Below are 16,840 nucleotides of genomic sequence, written 5' to 3' on the forward strand. Positions count from 1 at the left end.
CCCCCCTCCAGTGTGTACTCCGAAAGAGTGTTTAGTGCAGCCGGGAACCTTGTCAGCGAAAGGCGTAGGAGGTTGCTTCCACAGAATGTGGAGAAGATGATGTTCATCAAAATGAATTATCAGCTCTTTCAGGGAGACCAGCCTCCAGAACGTACAGAGGGACCTGTGGTGGTGGATTCAAGTGGGGACGAGTTAATACTTTGTGAGGATGAGGATGTACACACTGAAGAGGGTGAGGAATCGGTGGATGAGGAGGATGAGGATGACATCTTGCCTCTGTAGAGCCAGTTTGTGCAGGGACAGATTAATTGCCAGCTTGTTTTGTGGGGGCCCAAACGAACCAATCATTTCAGCCACAGTCGTGTGGCAGCCCCTGGCGCTGAAATGATTGGTTTGTTAAAGTGTGCATGTCCTGTTTATACAACATAAGGGTGGGTGGGAGGGCCCAAGGATAATTCCATCTTGCACCTCTTTTTTTTCTTTGCATTATGTACAGTTTGGGGCCTAGTTTTTCAAACTGCCATCCTAGCTGCCACTGCAGTGTCACGCCTAGATGGGTCACGTGTTTGTGCCGCCCACTCGTGTCGCTTAGCATAGTCATCCAGCTGCCTCGGTGCAACCTTTTGGACATAAAAACACTATTGTGAGGTGTGAGGTGTTCAGAATAGACTGGAAATGAGTGGAAATTAAGGTTATTGAGGTTAATAATAGCATAGGAGCAGAAAAACCTACAAATTCTGTGATTTTAGCTGTTTTTATGCTTTTTTTAAAAAAAATACAGATCCAAAACACAAAACACAGAACCCAAAACACGGAAGGGTGGTTTTGGCAAAACCAATCCAGATCCAAAACTCGAAGAAAGATCCAGATCCAAAACCAAAACACAAAACACGAAAAGTGGCCGGTGCACACCCCTAGTATATATATACATATATATATATATATATATGTGTGTGTGTATGTATATATATATATATGTATGAATATATATATATATAATATATATATTATAGTGATTGCATAATACATGCTATAGCACATCCTGTACCGATTACGAATAGACACCGTGCGCGTGAGGGGTGAGCTTGGGGGAAGCCCAACACCGATGTAAGTGCTGGGCACGCCCCCAAATGTGACAAATTGGGGCGTGTCACAAGGACAGGCCTCCTCCCTTTTTGGGCGCATGAGTGCCAAAGGCGCTTGCAGAGACTCCCTGCTTGCAAACCTCAGCGCCCTGCCCGCGGTCTAGCGGGAACACTAATCCGGCTGCCATGCGCTGCAGCCAATTAGATCATACCCTGTCCCCCCCTCCAATAGACGGCGGAAATGTCATGTACTATGTATGGCCAGGGGGCCCCAGGAACTTGCTGTATCGGGGCCCAGAATTTCTCTTGGCAGCCCTGCCTGGATGCAGGTAAGTTTTTTTTTTTTTTTTTTATCACAATAATCAGCTTTTGGTCTGTTTAGACCACACAGCTCATCACTGGACCCAGCTCCCAGCTCTGCTCTGCCTGTTAGAGCAGAGCAGAAGTCCGGTAACCGGGGGAGACCGTGGATAATGCCACCTCCAGGTGGCATTATTATCACAGGGCTCCCCCTGTTTTTTTTAACAATTTATTTTTAGTAAATCTCAGGCAGATCGCATTTCCCATTACAATTATGGGAAATGCGATCTATTTACTAAAATATGTGACAATTAGGGCTTGGAGTAGAATTTTACGAATCCTACTCCAATTGCCCTTTAGTAAATTTAGGTGAAACTAAAATAATGTGAAAAGGGTGTGAAAACACTCTTTTTCACTTTATTTTTGTAAAAATAATGTTAATAAATAGAGCCCCTAGTACCTGTAGTATTTCACATGAGTCAATCCTTAATAACAAATAAAATAATAATATGCAGTAATATTTATAGAAGTCAACATTAGGCCTTTGCAGGTCTCTAATGCTATAACTTATGAAACTAAAAATAAATGAACTAATTGGAAGGTACCATCTGTGTTGCCTATAAAATGCAAAGTTCTTTGGAATATACTTTAATCGAGTTATCATATGACTGTTCCACACTTCTCTTTGATTGCTTGATGTAAGATATAACATAAGCGACACAAAGCTGATAATTTATTAACTATGCTGCGGTCATGTTGTTTTCTAAAATAAATATAACTGACTTGCTGCATTGTACTAAATAAATGACATAGTATTCTGCTGATATCATGAATGTAAATTTGGGTCTTCCCATGACATGACCTAGGGAAATTGATGTCAGCCTGTTTTCTCTGACCTGAGATCAATACAATGGACAAAGTTCCATTGATTAATTGTTTTAAGCTTGTCTTAAAGTAGATACGTTAGAAATAGACTATTGTCCAAACCCAGCAAGCGTGCCTATTTTATTAGCTTTTATTTCAACAGACTGATTCATTATGTTGATATAGACTTAAGCATCAGGCAATGAATTTCACTTTGAAACATCTAGAACTTCACTTGAAACTAGAAAGGTGTGTGTTTTACATTGATTAGTAATTTGTGGTAAGTTTAGGTACTTAAAAAGACAGGTAATCGCCATATAATGGTCAGAAAATGTTTTACTTTATCATCATACATTGGCTTAAGTCAGAGTTTCCCAAACGAGGTCCTCAAGGCACCGTAACAATTCAGGTTTTAGAGATATCCATGCTTGACCACAGGTGATTTAATTTGTACCTTAGTCAATTTGATTTAGCCACCTGTGCTCAACCTTGGATCTCTCTAAAACCTGAACTGTTGGGGTGCTTTGAGGACTGCGTTTTGGGAACCTCTGGCTTAAGCAATAATTAAGTAATACTCATAAATTATATCCATCTATTAGAAAAGGGTAGAAACTTAATTATAATTATAATTAATTCTCTCTAAGGGCTCTATTTATTAATATTATTTTTACTAAAATAAAGTGAAAAAGGGTGTTTTCACACCCTTTTCACATTATTTTAGTATCACCTATAGTTATTACAGGGCAATTGGAGTAGAATTCGTAAAATTCTACTCCAACCCCTAAGTATCACTTATTTTTAGTAAGCAGATCGCATTTCCCATAATTGTAATGGGAAATGTGATTTGACCAAAGTTACTAAAAATAAATTGTAAAAAAATACCGGGGAAAGCCCTGTGATAATAATGCCACCTGGAGGTGGCGTTATCCTAAGTATCACTTATTTTTAGTAAGCAGATCGCATTTCCCATAACTGTAATGGGAAATGTGATCCGACCAAAGTTACTAAAAATAAAATGTGAAAAAATATCGGGGAAAGCCCTGTGATAATAACGCCACCTGGAGGTGGCATTATCCAGGGTCTCCCCCGGTTACCGGACTCTCTAAAAGTGATCAGCTGTGTGGTCTAAACAGACCACATGCTGATACACTGCAAAAGAAAAAAGAAAAAAATAGTAAAAAAAACAATTCACTTATCTGACTCCAAGGACCGGTGGTCATGGCTCCAGTGATGACTCCCCTCCGGTCAGCTGGTCTCCCATTCTGCACTGCGGCCCGGTCATCAGGTGATCGGGTCCCAGTGCAGTATGGGATATCAGCTGGAAGACATCACTGGAGCACCGATGACTGCAGGTAAGTGCTATTAAGGGAGGGGGGGTCGCGGGGGGGTCCACGATTGTGGGAGGCGGGGCTTAGCGCCGGGGGGTAGCAGCGGTGGCCGGTCGGTGCATGCGCGGGGCACTAGTCACGGTATAATTTTGCGAAAATATCGTGACTAGAGTGCGGAGGGGATTCGCAGGAACAGAGCTTTCTTGCTAGCTCTGTCCCTGCAAGGGATTTGTTGTAAATCCTTGTGATATTGCCTGAATTCGCAATGCGAATTCAGTCGATAATATCACACTACAATCTGCATTACAAATGTGGATTGTAGTAAATAGAGCCCTAAGTGTACCTGAAACTCCATTATTGGAGCATTCTAAATATTTAACTTGATCAGTTATTAATAGCTTTATAATGTATGCACATTTGTTTATATTTTTGCTTATGTTTTAAAAGTAAGTAATATATAGATATATGTGCGATAATTGCCAGACTAGCACACCAATTGATCAAATTATCTATTTACTAATTTTTTTATAAAATTTGAATAATTAAATGTTTTCTAAGTATAACAAAGTACAATTAATTTGTTTGTTATTTTACGTTTATTCCTAATTTAGTGAACAATGCATATACTTTATTGTTTTTTTGCTTATTGCTTTTTTTTCCCTACGGTGGCTGCAGTTACATATCCCAGTAGATATTCTGGTATGTTTTGGGCCACTTTCTAAGTGTTTACATTTTTTTTTTACCAAAAGGAACATTATATTCTATATAATCCTGTGAATTTATTAATATCAGTTGACTGAATTATTGGAAATTAAATGTCTCACAATAAAGATTTGGAAATAGGGAAATACAGTATCTTGGGAGACTCAGTACTACGGGAGATGTAAACAGGATATGCAGTTGCACTGTTGGTAATGTTAACCTTATCCCGACCAGCAATATATCATACATTCCCCAAACAGAAATCAGAAAAAACTTCCAACATTATTGTCACTGTGAATAAACCTAAGCCCACTACAAAAATGTTTAAAATTAAAATGCTAAAAAGTAAGATATCATATACTACGTTTATCTCCTCAGAAATACCAAAAGTAAAAAGCAACTAAAAAAAATCTTAGTATAAACCTGTATCAAATTAATCTAATAAAGAATATTCATAATATTATCAATAACTATTGACATGGCACTATTAAATAACAGAGAGCTGGCTTATATTTAAAAAAATTAAATTTCTTCATATGATACATATAAATAGTAGTGATGTGCGCGGCTACCATGTTTTGGTTTTGACAAATCCACCCACAGATGTTATGGTTTCGGTTTTGGCAACACCACTCTCAAGTGTTTTGGTTAGGATTCAGTTTTGATTTTGGATTGCTTTAAAATGTATAAAAACAGCAAAAATCATGTCATTTGGACCTATTTACATGCAATCCAAAACCGAGATTTGGTTTTTAAATCTGAGTTCGGAATTTACAGCAGATCTGTGCCTTACTCGGTTTTACTCGGAACCCCAAAAGTGATCCGAGCTGAGACTCAATTCAACTCACAAAAATATAGCATTTCAACTTATATAAAATCACTAAATAAATAAATAAAAATACAATGTCATAAAGTAAAATAAATTGTTAGTAACTACAAATAGTTTAAGCTTTTATAATCACCATACTATTACTCAGGTGTACGAGACATTCTAGACACGATTTTCACTTACCAGGCCTTCTTTCTAAGGAAAGTGCTCTTCAAATTTCACAAATACAAATGCAATAAACATAAAATATATGATGATGACACTTGCACATTTTTTTTTTTTTACACTGTGGGCCTTATTCAGACCCGCTCGCGAGCGATATGCGCTCGCAAGCGGGTCGATGGTGGCCCAGTGCGCATGCGCACAACAGAGCTGGCTCCGTCGTGCGCATGCACGAGACCCGGATTGCGACGGGCAAACCGTCGCTCCAGGTCTCGTACCAAAAGGGGCGTGCTGTCGATGTTGAGTGACAGCACTCCCCCTTTGGTGGGCAGGCCGGGGGCGTGGCTGCCCAGACGGAGGCGTTCCCATGGGAACGCCTACCGTCTGGGGCCGGCTCCACTGACATCACAAGTGATGTCGGTGGGAGAGCTTTCAGCTCTGTTAGAGCCAAAAGCTCTCTGGGGCTTGCGGAAACGAGACCCTACCACAAGGGTCTCGTCGCAAGCCCGATGGTCGCGATGGTCTTGACCATCGCGACCATCATCATGGCCGCTCGCTATAGCTGTGGGTGGTCACCCACAGCTATACGAGCGGCCAGGAGGCCGCTTTAAAAATCCAGAAGGTCGGCCCTGATTCAGAGCGAGCGCTCTGTCAGAACGTCCGGCTCTGAATCAGGGCCAGTGTGCACAAATTTTAAAGTAGCAGAAAGTAATTGGGTAAATGTAATGGAGTTTAAGCAGTTATTTTAAACTCATAACTATACAACTGCATGGTGTTTATAAGATTATCTACAAATACTACTTTATTGTTTAACTTACCTCATTCCTTCAATGTACCTGTTGCCGACACATTGGAAACAGATATTTTGTGGACTAAATCAATAATCAGCCCTTTAATTCACTACAGACTTGTGTCTGGTGAATTACTGTAATAGGCTGAATATTGGTGCAGTCTAGAAATTTCTTACTGTAGCTATATCCAACTCCAGGTCTAAGAAGGCAGAGAACAACTTCCATGTATGATATTGATATTTATGGAATCGATTCTGAAGTCTTTATACACTGTATACTATTTTTATGGCATGTAAACCCCCCGGTGATATGCTGCTCTGAAACACAGATTTCTTACTGCCAGCAATAAGAAATATATTGTTTTCCCCACTTAGGTTTAAAAGGATGCTCATGAATTGCTAAACAGTCGGCTTTGCAAACCCTTGGAGAAATGTTTTACAAGTTGCTTTTGGGATTTCGGAAAAATGCAGATTGTAAATAACATAGAGTCACTTTAATTTTCCTTCAGGTTTATCACAAAATTCCCACAAGGTGACTTTTCAGTCCTGCGATAATGCCGACTGGATAGTCAAATTTACACCACCTCTGTTTTGTATAGCCGAGGCTGGCGGAATAATCTCTTGTGTGCTTTGTTCAGAGACCTCTAATCTGACCTTTATTCTCTCACTTCCCAAATTTTACAAACTGTAATGTGTGAACTACGGCTAGATTCCCTGCCGAGAGAGCAACCCTGATTCTCTCAACAACAACTCATGTAAAATTCAAATGCGAAAAAACAATAGTGTTTTTGTGACATTATTAAAAGCAAAAGCATGTGTCTGAAAACTGTGAATTGCTTCATCCCATAAATAATGACATGTAAACACAACGCTCAGTGGAGTTAACCTTTTTGCCATCTCTTAACCTCTTCCCATACAACCAATGTGTATACAGATCCTGTAGCAGGATGTACAGTAGATAAATCATTATCATTATCATTTTCGGCAGCCCCTAGTTCCAATACCTATTCTAGAAAGCAGATATAATTTTCTGGTCGTTAGATCTATGAAAGACGGCATTCTGCAAAGGATTCTCTGCAGTGTTGAGTTAGTATATAAGAGACTATCCAGTCACATGGTCGAAAATTACCGAGTCAACATTCATGCACCACCATGTAGTCACTAGAATGTCGACCAGTGATGGGCGACATGGCTCCTCAGTATGTCAACATGTTCACAATATTGACAGCTGAAATGTCACCATGTGAAGTGTCAACATTCTCAGAATGCCGACCGTTAGCTTCAGGCGTCACCGGGAGGGTTAGGCTTCGGGTGGAGGTTAGGGATAGGCTGCAGGGGGGAGGGGGAGAATAGGGTTAGGCATTAGGTGGAGGGGAAGAGTAGGAATTAGGGATAGGGTTAAAATACTCACCTAGACTGCCGCTCCATCAGAGGTCTGTGCTGGAAATGATGGTCACATGACCGCTGGGACCTGGAAGCCGCTGCAGCCATTGGCACTAGGGAATTAGTTAGGTAGACATTCTATCATGTTTGACATGTCATCCATGTACCCAAGATGAGTGTCAACATGATCACTGTCAACATGCTAGGCATGTCGACATACTGTACACCGGCATTTCACCCATATTGTCATTCCAATGACGACTTGATGCATGTTGACACGAGAACTGTCGGCCTAACATTCCACACCCCAAGGGGCAGGGTTGATTTCTTAGTGAGCCAGTCCAACCCTGGTGTTATGCATGTTTGGCATTATACAATGTGAACCAGTTTAAGTTCTTTTAAAGTGCTCCGGTTGCTGGAACTAATGTTACCACGCTCTAACATATGCTGCAATCACCCTGACAATCTACTCTTATCGATCCACTGAGCAGTGCACGATTTGCGGCTTTTTACAGTGAGGGGGCCCTAATGATGCAAATAGTCCGGCCCCGCCCTCATTGCTGGCCGCCTGTATCCTCTCTGGGCTTCTCCGGGAGAGGAAAATTTTAAAGCAAGTATGTCCTAATCTCCTGAAACCTTCTGAGTTCTGTGAACAATCCACCGGCCAGGTTACTCTACTCCCAGCTATTTTAAAGCTGGGAACCCAATCGATGAGAATGAGAGACGATGAATTACAAAAAAAGATCCCCTGACCCCAGTCATACACAGTTATTGAGAAAACTCACTTTGCATTAAATGAATCAGAGATTTGGCATATGTGCTTGCAAATATTTCTAACATAATAAGAATATTGTAACCAACATGCATCGCTCACACGTAAATGTGGTTTTTATCTTGACAAGTAAAATCCAATACGTGGATTTGTAAGAACAGACAAACTTGTGTTCTCTTGGGAACATGGACAACGGGGTCAATGCTGATAATAAGGCAGCAAAGTCCAGGAATAGGTAATAGGTTAGAGGCCATGCAGCAAGATAGCAGAATCAATGAACTATCCAAGGGTCAGGGAACACAAACTGGCTTTATCAGGAAGTGACCAGGAAACAAGGCAAAAGCATGGGTGACAGGAAGCCTCAGTTTGGGATAAACTAAGAAACTAGTGGATGTGCCTGAAATACAACCCAGGACCTATTTATAGAGGAATCCTCAAATAATTTGATATAAATTGTACCTGTAATTGCTATACAGTCATTATAAGTCAAGGTGCACAAAGGCTAATGATCTACATTAGACCCATCACCAACGCATGTAATACAGACAGGCTGCCATTTTGTGAGCATAACCAATATTAAACCTATCAAGGAAAAAATTACATTCCTGAGTCATGAAGCTACTGGCACTTAGTAATTGGTGAATACAACTTTTGCCCACAAAATGGCTGCCTAGGTGGGTGACATGGTTTAATAATAATCTTTCATATTCCAGGTTTGATGTGTCCCCAGTATCACTAGGTTCATATTAGGACCTGTAGAACAAATCCCTCTGGAGGAAGTTCTTTTAGCCATGGCGCATACGCACTAGACAATATGCTCCATGAGTGATATCGTCTAGTGGTCCTCCTGCAGTGCCGGGCTCAATGTCGTTATAGCATTGAGCCTACGCACTGAACGATATTGTTAACGATATCGTTCAGCGCCGGCACCGTCCCTCATCCCCGTGCTTGCAGAACCTGATGATATCGTCAGGTTGCCCTGCAAGTACGAGCGATGAAAGATATCGTCAACGACCAGCGGGAGTGCGCATCGCTTGTCGTTGATGGCATACACACTGGCCGATATTTTGAATGATAGAACAATAACGATATCATTCAATCGTTCATAATATCGGCTAGTGTGTACGTGGTTTAAGCCAGTCCCTTGTTGTAATTATGTATGCTGATTTCTCTCAAAGAACTGTATGAAACTGTAGTTTTATGGTGGAGAGGCTTGTAGGATGGGTGCTCCAGATCACAATATATACAGACAGGTTTCACCATAAAAGCTGTAGGGTTTGGTCTGCTCATGATATTTCCTCCAGTACTTGGTAATGGAATAAGAGCAGCTACTGTCTAAGACCTCCTCAGAATCTCTGCCTTTGCTACAAAGTGTGCTGGTTGAAGTCTGAACCATTGAACCATTGTTTATCACGGTATCAAATTGAAAGGGCATCTGCCATGCTACACGCAGTGTGAAATTTGCCAAGCTCCGGAATGTGAAGTGGGCATAGACATTATTTCTCATGACAGGTTTACAAGCATCAAACTGCCCCTGGAAATGATTTTAAGATGTTGGCAAATATGGAACAGAAGAAGTATTGGGCTGCCTATGCCATCAACAGTCACCTAGAATGCAGAAAGGGAAAAGCCCACCATACTTCACAATAGTGGGCCTGATTCAGAGTAGGGAATAGAGAAAAAGCAAGTAACTGTGCATCGTGGTAAAACCATGTTGCAATGTTGCAATGGTGGGGGGGGGGGGGGGGATTTAAATGTTCAGAGATATTTAGATTTGGAAGGGGGTGAGTCCAAAGTGAAATCTAAATTGCAGTGTAAAAATAAAGCTGTCCAGCATTTGTGGGCTACATGCAGGAGCAGCCAGTATTTACCCCCCATGCAATTTTTTTTATGTATTTGCACCCCTGCATTGCAGCATGGATTGTCCAGGTACACAGTTACTTGCTCTATTCCCAAATCTGACTCAGGCTAAGTGTGCCATACAGGGATTTATCTAGAATTTTTTAAATTGTTCCAGATATGTAAATCAATGTAAAAGAAAGCCTTAATAAATACCAATAGCAATGCAAATGTTAAAAATAAGCTACTCTTTGTCCACTATGACCTGACATCTGTAAAGCATAAACTGGGTGAGCTCAGATCTACAGATATACTATCAAGCCCTGAATATGGATAAATACTTCTATAAGAATTTGAAAACCTTTCTCTACTGGCGCACATCCAAAAGCAATCATTGTGACACCCTCAGTAATCACATCTGCTAACTTCACTGTCTGTTCCTAATGTTCCCAATCTGAATCCAACATTTTACTGTGGGAAAAGAAGATCTTGGTTAACACTGTTGGCTGCAAGGATACAGGAGCAGATGTTAATCACTTTTTCCCCCCTAATAAGTCTGCAGAAATGTATAGCGTTTCTACTCTGTGTGTGTCTCTCTGCCTTCCTGTGTCTTTGATGGTCTGCCTGGCTCTCTGTCTATGTCTCACTCTCTACCTCATTCATTGTCTGTCTGCCTGCAACCCTGTGCAAGTGGCTCATCCTAGCTGCTGCCTGCCTCTATCTGACCATTCTGGATGGGAAAAAAGGGCACAGGTCTGTAGAATCCACATGTTTTGGTTTATTATATATCACTCTCTCTGTGTTACATCAGCCATGGAATGGCATATACATTATGCTGGCTGGACCTGGCTGAAAATATCCAGGTCTGGTTTCTATAACTGATAATACCTTACGGCGTGCAGCATAAGGCTGAAGTAGAGAAGGCAGGCCTTTGCCCTGCATCCGCTCCTGATGAAGGACTTTCCGAAACGCGTTGTGAGGACCTTATGCCTGGACCTGCTACTTTGACCTGGATATCTAACATCTTATGTCAACACCTGAATTGGGCTCCGAATACGTTTTATTGCGGTGGTGCCGTGCTATGTGCCCGGGAGCAATCTGCCTTTTGAGCTAGCCCACCGCAATCTTCAGCAAGGGTGAGATTGCCTCAGTGAGGACCTATAAGGAAATATGTTTATATGATACCCAATGTATGGTCTGTAAATGTTTTTTGAAATTATGTGTTATTCATTAGATTTTTTATGGTGTGAAATAAAAATATTGTAAGCATATTTACCCAATGGGCTCTATTTACTACAATCCGCATTTAAAATGCGGTTGTAGTGTGATATTGCCGACTGAATTTGCAGTGCGAATTCAGGAAAGATCACAGGGATTTATTAAAAGTCCCCTGCAGGGACAGAGCTTGCTTTCGGAAAAAATACAGTGACAAGGTGCCCGCTCATGCTCCGACCGGCCACTGCTGCTCCCCCCCGCGACCACCCCCCCTGTTAATTTCACTTACATCCGGTCAGGTCATCGGTGCTACAGTGATGTCCTCCGCGTCTCCGATCAGTTGGTCTCCCATCCTTCACTGTGACCCAGTCAGCTGTTCTATGCAGCAGCTGACCGGGTCACAGTGCAGGATGGAAAACCAGCTGACCGGAGCCCTGATCTCCGGTCCCTGGACTCAGGTAAGTTTGTTTTTTTACAGTGATCAGGTTGTGGTTTGTTTAGACCACACAGCTGATCACTGGAGCCGGCTGCCGGCTCTGCTCTACCTGTTACAGCAGAGCAGGAGTCCGGTAAATGGGGGAGACCCTGGATAACGCCACCTCCAGGTATTTTTTCACAAATTATTCTTAGTAAATCTCAGGCAGATCGCATTTCCCATTACAATTATGGGAAATGCGATCTGTTTACTAAAAATATGTGATGATTAGGGCTTGGAGTAGAATTTTACGAATTCTACTCCAACTGCCCTTTAGTAAATTTAGGTGAAACTAAAATAACGTGAAAAGGGTGTGAAAGCACCCTTTTAAACTTTATTTTAGTAAAAATAATGTTAGTAACTAGAGCCCTAAGTGTAGTGAAATGATTACATTTAAATAAGGATATAAATGTTTAATAGAACAAAACCATCTTCAAGGTTGAAGCGCCAGGTATTACATACACTCTTTTGTACTCATAACTGATCACTTCCTCCCACTCCCGCCTCCAAGATTTTAGCATGCTGCTCCCCAGCTCTCTCTCCCCATCAGACTCTCCACCTTTCTACAATCCTTCAAACAGGCTCTCAAGACCCATTACTTCATCAAAGCTTTCCAGCTCTCATCCTAACCCACTGCTACATGCTCCTTCCTCCCTGTCTACCGCGTCTGTGTCACGCCTGTTTGTCTGCCCCTCCACTTTAGAATGTAAGCTCTTACGAGCTCCTTTAGCGTCGCCCCGCAACAACAGCATGCCCCCAGCCTTACCCACCCATGGGCTGCAGTGTCCTGCGGGTGGGAAAAGTTGCAGTGATCGATCACCACCGTGTAAAAAAGCAAACTGAAGACATTAAGGGCCGTATTCAATTGCCGGTGAAAAGCTGAGATCAGCGAAAAGTTCTCGCTGGTGACGTCATTTTGCCAGCCGAGAACTTTTCCCTGTATTCAATACCAAAAACTTTTTGCCGCTGCAAAAAGTCTGCGCCTTGTAACCAGCGGGAAAGATTGTCCTCAGAAAAGAGGCGGAAAAGGTACCCGCGTCGGTGCCATTATTCACCCCGGCTGTGGACAGTGAAGAGGGAGGGTGGCAGTTGTGCTGCTGTTGTCGTCCATAGGGGCTGTGTCCACTCCAAAGTCCATAGGGGCTGGCTGGGCTGTGTTGTGCAGTCTATTGTCAATAGGAGCTGTGGGCCTGATTCAGAGCTGAACGCTCTGACCAGAGCGCTTGCTCTGAATCAGGGCCCTCCTACCTTTTTTTGGAGCATCCTCATGGACACTCGCGAGTATATAGCGAGTGTCCATGATGATGGTCGCGATGGTCTTGACCATCGCGACCATCGGGCTTGTGATGGAGACCCTGCGGTAGGGTCTCGCTTCCGCAAGCCCTGGAATGATTTTGGCTCCATCAGAGCCAAAATCACTCCCACTGACATCACTAGTGATGTCAGTGGGGCCGGCTTGAGACGGTAGGCGTTCCCATGGGAACGCCTCCGTCTGGCAGGCACACCCCGGCACGCCCACCAAAGGGGGCGTGCTGTCAATCAACTTCGACAGCGCGCCCCCTTTGGTGCGAGACCCGGAGCGATGGAGAGCCCGTCGCTCGCCGGGTCTCGCGCATGCGCATGACGGAGCTCCCTCCGTCGTGCGCATGCGCAGTGGGGGAACATCGACCCGCTTGCGAGCGTACTGCCGCTCATGAGCGGGTCTGACTGACCCCCTGTGTCCACTCCAAGTCCATAGGGGCTGGCTGGGCTGTGTTGTGCAGTGTCCCATAAAGGCTGTATTCCTAAAGGGGTGCTGTAGTGTTGTCCAGGGGGTGCTCTGTCTATCAGGGGTGCTCCCCCCAAATGCAAAAAATATATATTTTTCTGTTTGTGTGCGCTGTAGCCGCACGTGCATCAACAAAGTAGAGCCAAGCGTGCGCCTGTGTCATAAGTAAAGGGCCGGCTGGCTTGTCTGTTGAAGGGTGGTGTAACCCCCAAAGTGTAACCTCCAAAGTGCTTGAAAAAAAAACATTTTTATTTCTGTGTTTGTGACTTGTGTGCGCTGAAGCCGCACGTGCATCAACAAAGTAGCGCCAAGCGTGCGCCTGTGCCATAAGTAAAGGGTCGGCTGTCTCATTTGTTGACGGGTGGTGTAACCCCCCCTAAAGTGCCTGAAAATGTTAAAAAAAAATTCCTGTGCTTGTGACTTGTGTGCGCTGTAGCCACACGTGCATCAACAAAGTAGCGCCAAGCGTGCGCCTGTGTCATAAGTAAAGGGCCGGCTGGCTCATCTGTTGAAGGGTGGTGTAACCCCCAAAGTGCCTGAAAAAAAATAAAATATTTTTCTGTTTTTGTGACTTGTGTGCGCTGTAGCCGGACGTGCATCAACAAAGTAGCGCCTAGCATGCTCCTGTGTCATAAGTGAAGGGCTGGCTGGATCGTCTGTTGAAGGGTGGTGTAACACCCAAAGTGAGCTCCAAAAAAATAAAAAAATCTTTTTCTGTGTTGTGCAGTGTCCCATAAAGGCTGTATTCCTAAAGGGGTGCTGTAGTGTTGTCCAGGGGGTGCTCTGTCCATCAGGGGTGCTCCCCCCAAATGAAAAAAAAAAATTCTGTTTGTGTGCGCTGTAGCCGCACGTGCATCAACAAAGTAGTGCCAAGAGTGCGTCTGTGTCATAAGTAAGGGCTGGCTGGCTCGTCTGTTGAAGTGTGGTGTAACCACCAAAGTGCCTGAAAAAAAAAAATATTTTTTTTCTGTGTTTGTGACTTGTGTACACTGTAGCTGCACGTGCATCAACAAAGTAGCGCCAAGCTTGCGCCTGGGTCATAAGTAAAGGGCCAGCTGGCTCGTCTGTTATAGGGCGGTGTAACCCCCAAAGTGCGCTCCCAAAAAAAATGACAAAATATTTTCTGTGTTTGTGTGCGCCTTAGCTGCACGTGCATCAATATCACATAAATGGAGGACAAAAATTTGTCAGATAAAAATAAAAAAGGGAAAGGTCAAGAACCACTTCATCCTAGTGCTGAAGCTGCTGCCACTAGTCATGACATAGACGATGAAATGCCTTCAACGTTGTCTGCCAAGGCCGATGCCCAATATCATAGTAGAGGGCATATAAAATCCCAAATGGCAAAGTTCAGGAAAATTACCTTAAAAAATACATTTAAATCATCAGTGGAGAAATGTAAACTTGCCAATATGCCATTTACGACACGGAGTGGCAAGGAACGGCTAAGTTGCTCCCCTATTTTCATGACTAGCGGTTCAGCTTCACATGACGATGGAAGCCCTCCTCCCGCTACAAAAATCAAACAAGTTAAGCTGGCAAAAGCACAGCGAAGAACTGTGCTTTCTAATTCTAAAAAAATATCACAAATCCCCATGGAGAGTCCAAGTGTGGCGATGGTTGCGATGCCTGACCTTCCCAACAGTGGACGGAAAGAGGTGGCTCCTTCCACCATTTGCACGCCCTTTGTAAGTGCTGGAAGGAGCAACCACACTCCACTTGCTGATATTCAAATTGAAGATGTCACTGTTGAAGTACAACAGGATGAGGATATTGGTGTAACTGGCGCTGAGGAGGAAGTTAACGAGGAGGATTCTGATGGTGAGGTGGTTTGATTAAATCAAGCACCAGGGGAGACAGTTGTTGTCCGTGGGATGAAAAAGCCCATCACAGTCATGCCTGGGCAGAAGACCAAACATTCCACCTCTTTGGTCTGGAAATATTTCTATCCAAATCCAGACAACAACTGTCTTGCCATATGTACCACATGTAAAAGTAGAATAAGTAGGGGTAGTGACGTTAACCACCTAGGAACATCCCCCTTATACGTCACCTGCAGCGCGTTCGTAACAAGTTCCTGTCAAGTTCAGAAACTGTGGCTAAGACTGTAAGCAGTCCAGGGACACATAAATCCCTTTGTCCTGTTGTATCCAAGCGCCTGCAAACCACACCGTCAACTCCCTCCTCGTCAATTTCCTCCTCAGTCAGGATCGGAAGTAGTCCTGCAGGCCATGTCACTGGCATGACTGACTCTCCTATCCGGGATTCCTCGGGTGGATCCTGCATTGCTACGCCTACTGCTGCCGCTGCTGCTGTTGCTGCTGGGAGTCGTTCATCATCCCAGAGAGGAAGTAGGAACACCACTACTTCTTTTACTAAGCAATTGACCCTCCAACAGTCCTTAGCGAGGAGGATGAAGTACGGCAGCAGTCATCCTGAAGCAAAGCGAATAACTGGGGCCTTGACAGCTATGTTGGTGTTAGACGTGCGTCCGGTGTCCGCCATTAGTGCAGTGAGATTTAGACAATTGATGGAGGTAGTGTGTCCCCAGTACCAAATCCCATCTAGATTCCACTTCATTAGGCAGGCGATGCCAAGAATGTACAGAGACGTCAGAAAAAGTGTCCTCAGTGTCCTAAAAAATGCGGTTGTACTCCTGGGGATTTGTGATATCTGACAACACCACCAATATTGTGCGGGCATTACATCTTGGCAAATTCCAGCACATCCCATGTTTTGCTCACACAATAAATTTGGTGGTGCAGAATTTTCTGAAAAACGACAGGGGTGTGCAGGAGACGCTTTGGGTGGCCCGAAAAATTTCTGTCCGCTTTTGCCATTCAGCGACTGCGTGCCGAAGACTGGAGCACCAGCAAACACTCTTGAACCTGCCCTACCATCACCTGAAGCAAGAGGTTGTGACGCGGTGGAACTCAACCCTCTATATGCTTAAGAGGATGGCGGAGCAACAAAAGGTCATTCAAGCCTATACATCCACCTATGATATAGGCAATGGAGGGGGTATGCACCTGACTCAAGTGCAGTGGAGAATTATTTCCATGTTGTGCACGGTTCTCCAGCCCTTCGAACTTGCCACACGTGAAGTCAGTTCAGACACTGCCAGTTTGAGTCAGGTCATTCCCCTCATCAGGCTTTTGCAGAAGCAGCTGGAGAAAGTGAAGGAGGAGCGATTCCGCTCGGTATGTGGGACTTGTGGATGAAGCCCTTCATTCGCTTTGCCAGTATTCGAGGGTGTTCAATCTGTTGAAATCAGACCACTACATTTTGGCCACTGCGTTCGATCCTAGGTTTAAAGCCTACATGGTGT

This window comes from Taudactylus pleione, unplaced genomic scaffold (assembly GCF_031769625.1).
Source record: "Taudactylus pleione unplaced genomic scaffold, aTauple2 ptg000316l, whole genome shotgun sequence".
In the NCBI taxonomy this organism is placed as follows: Eukaryota; Metazoa; Chordata; class Amphibia; order Anura; family Myobatrachidae; genus Taudactylus; species Taudactylus pleione.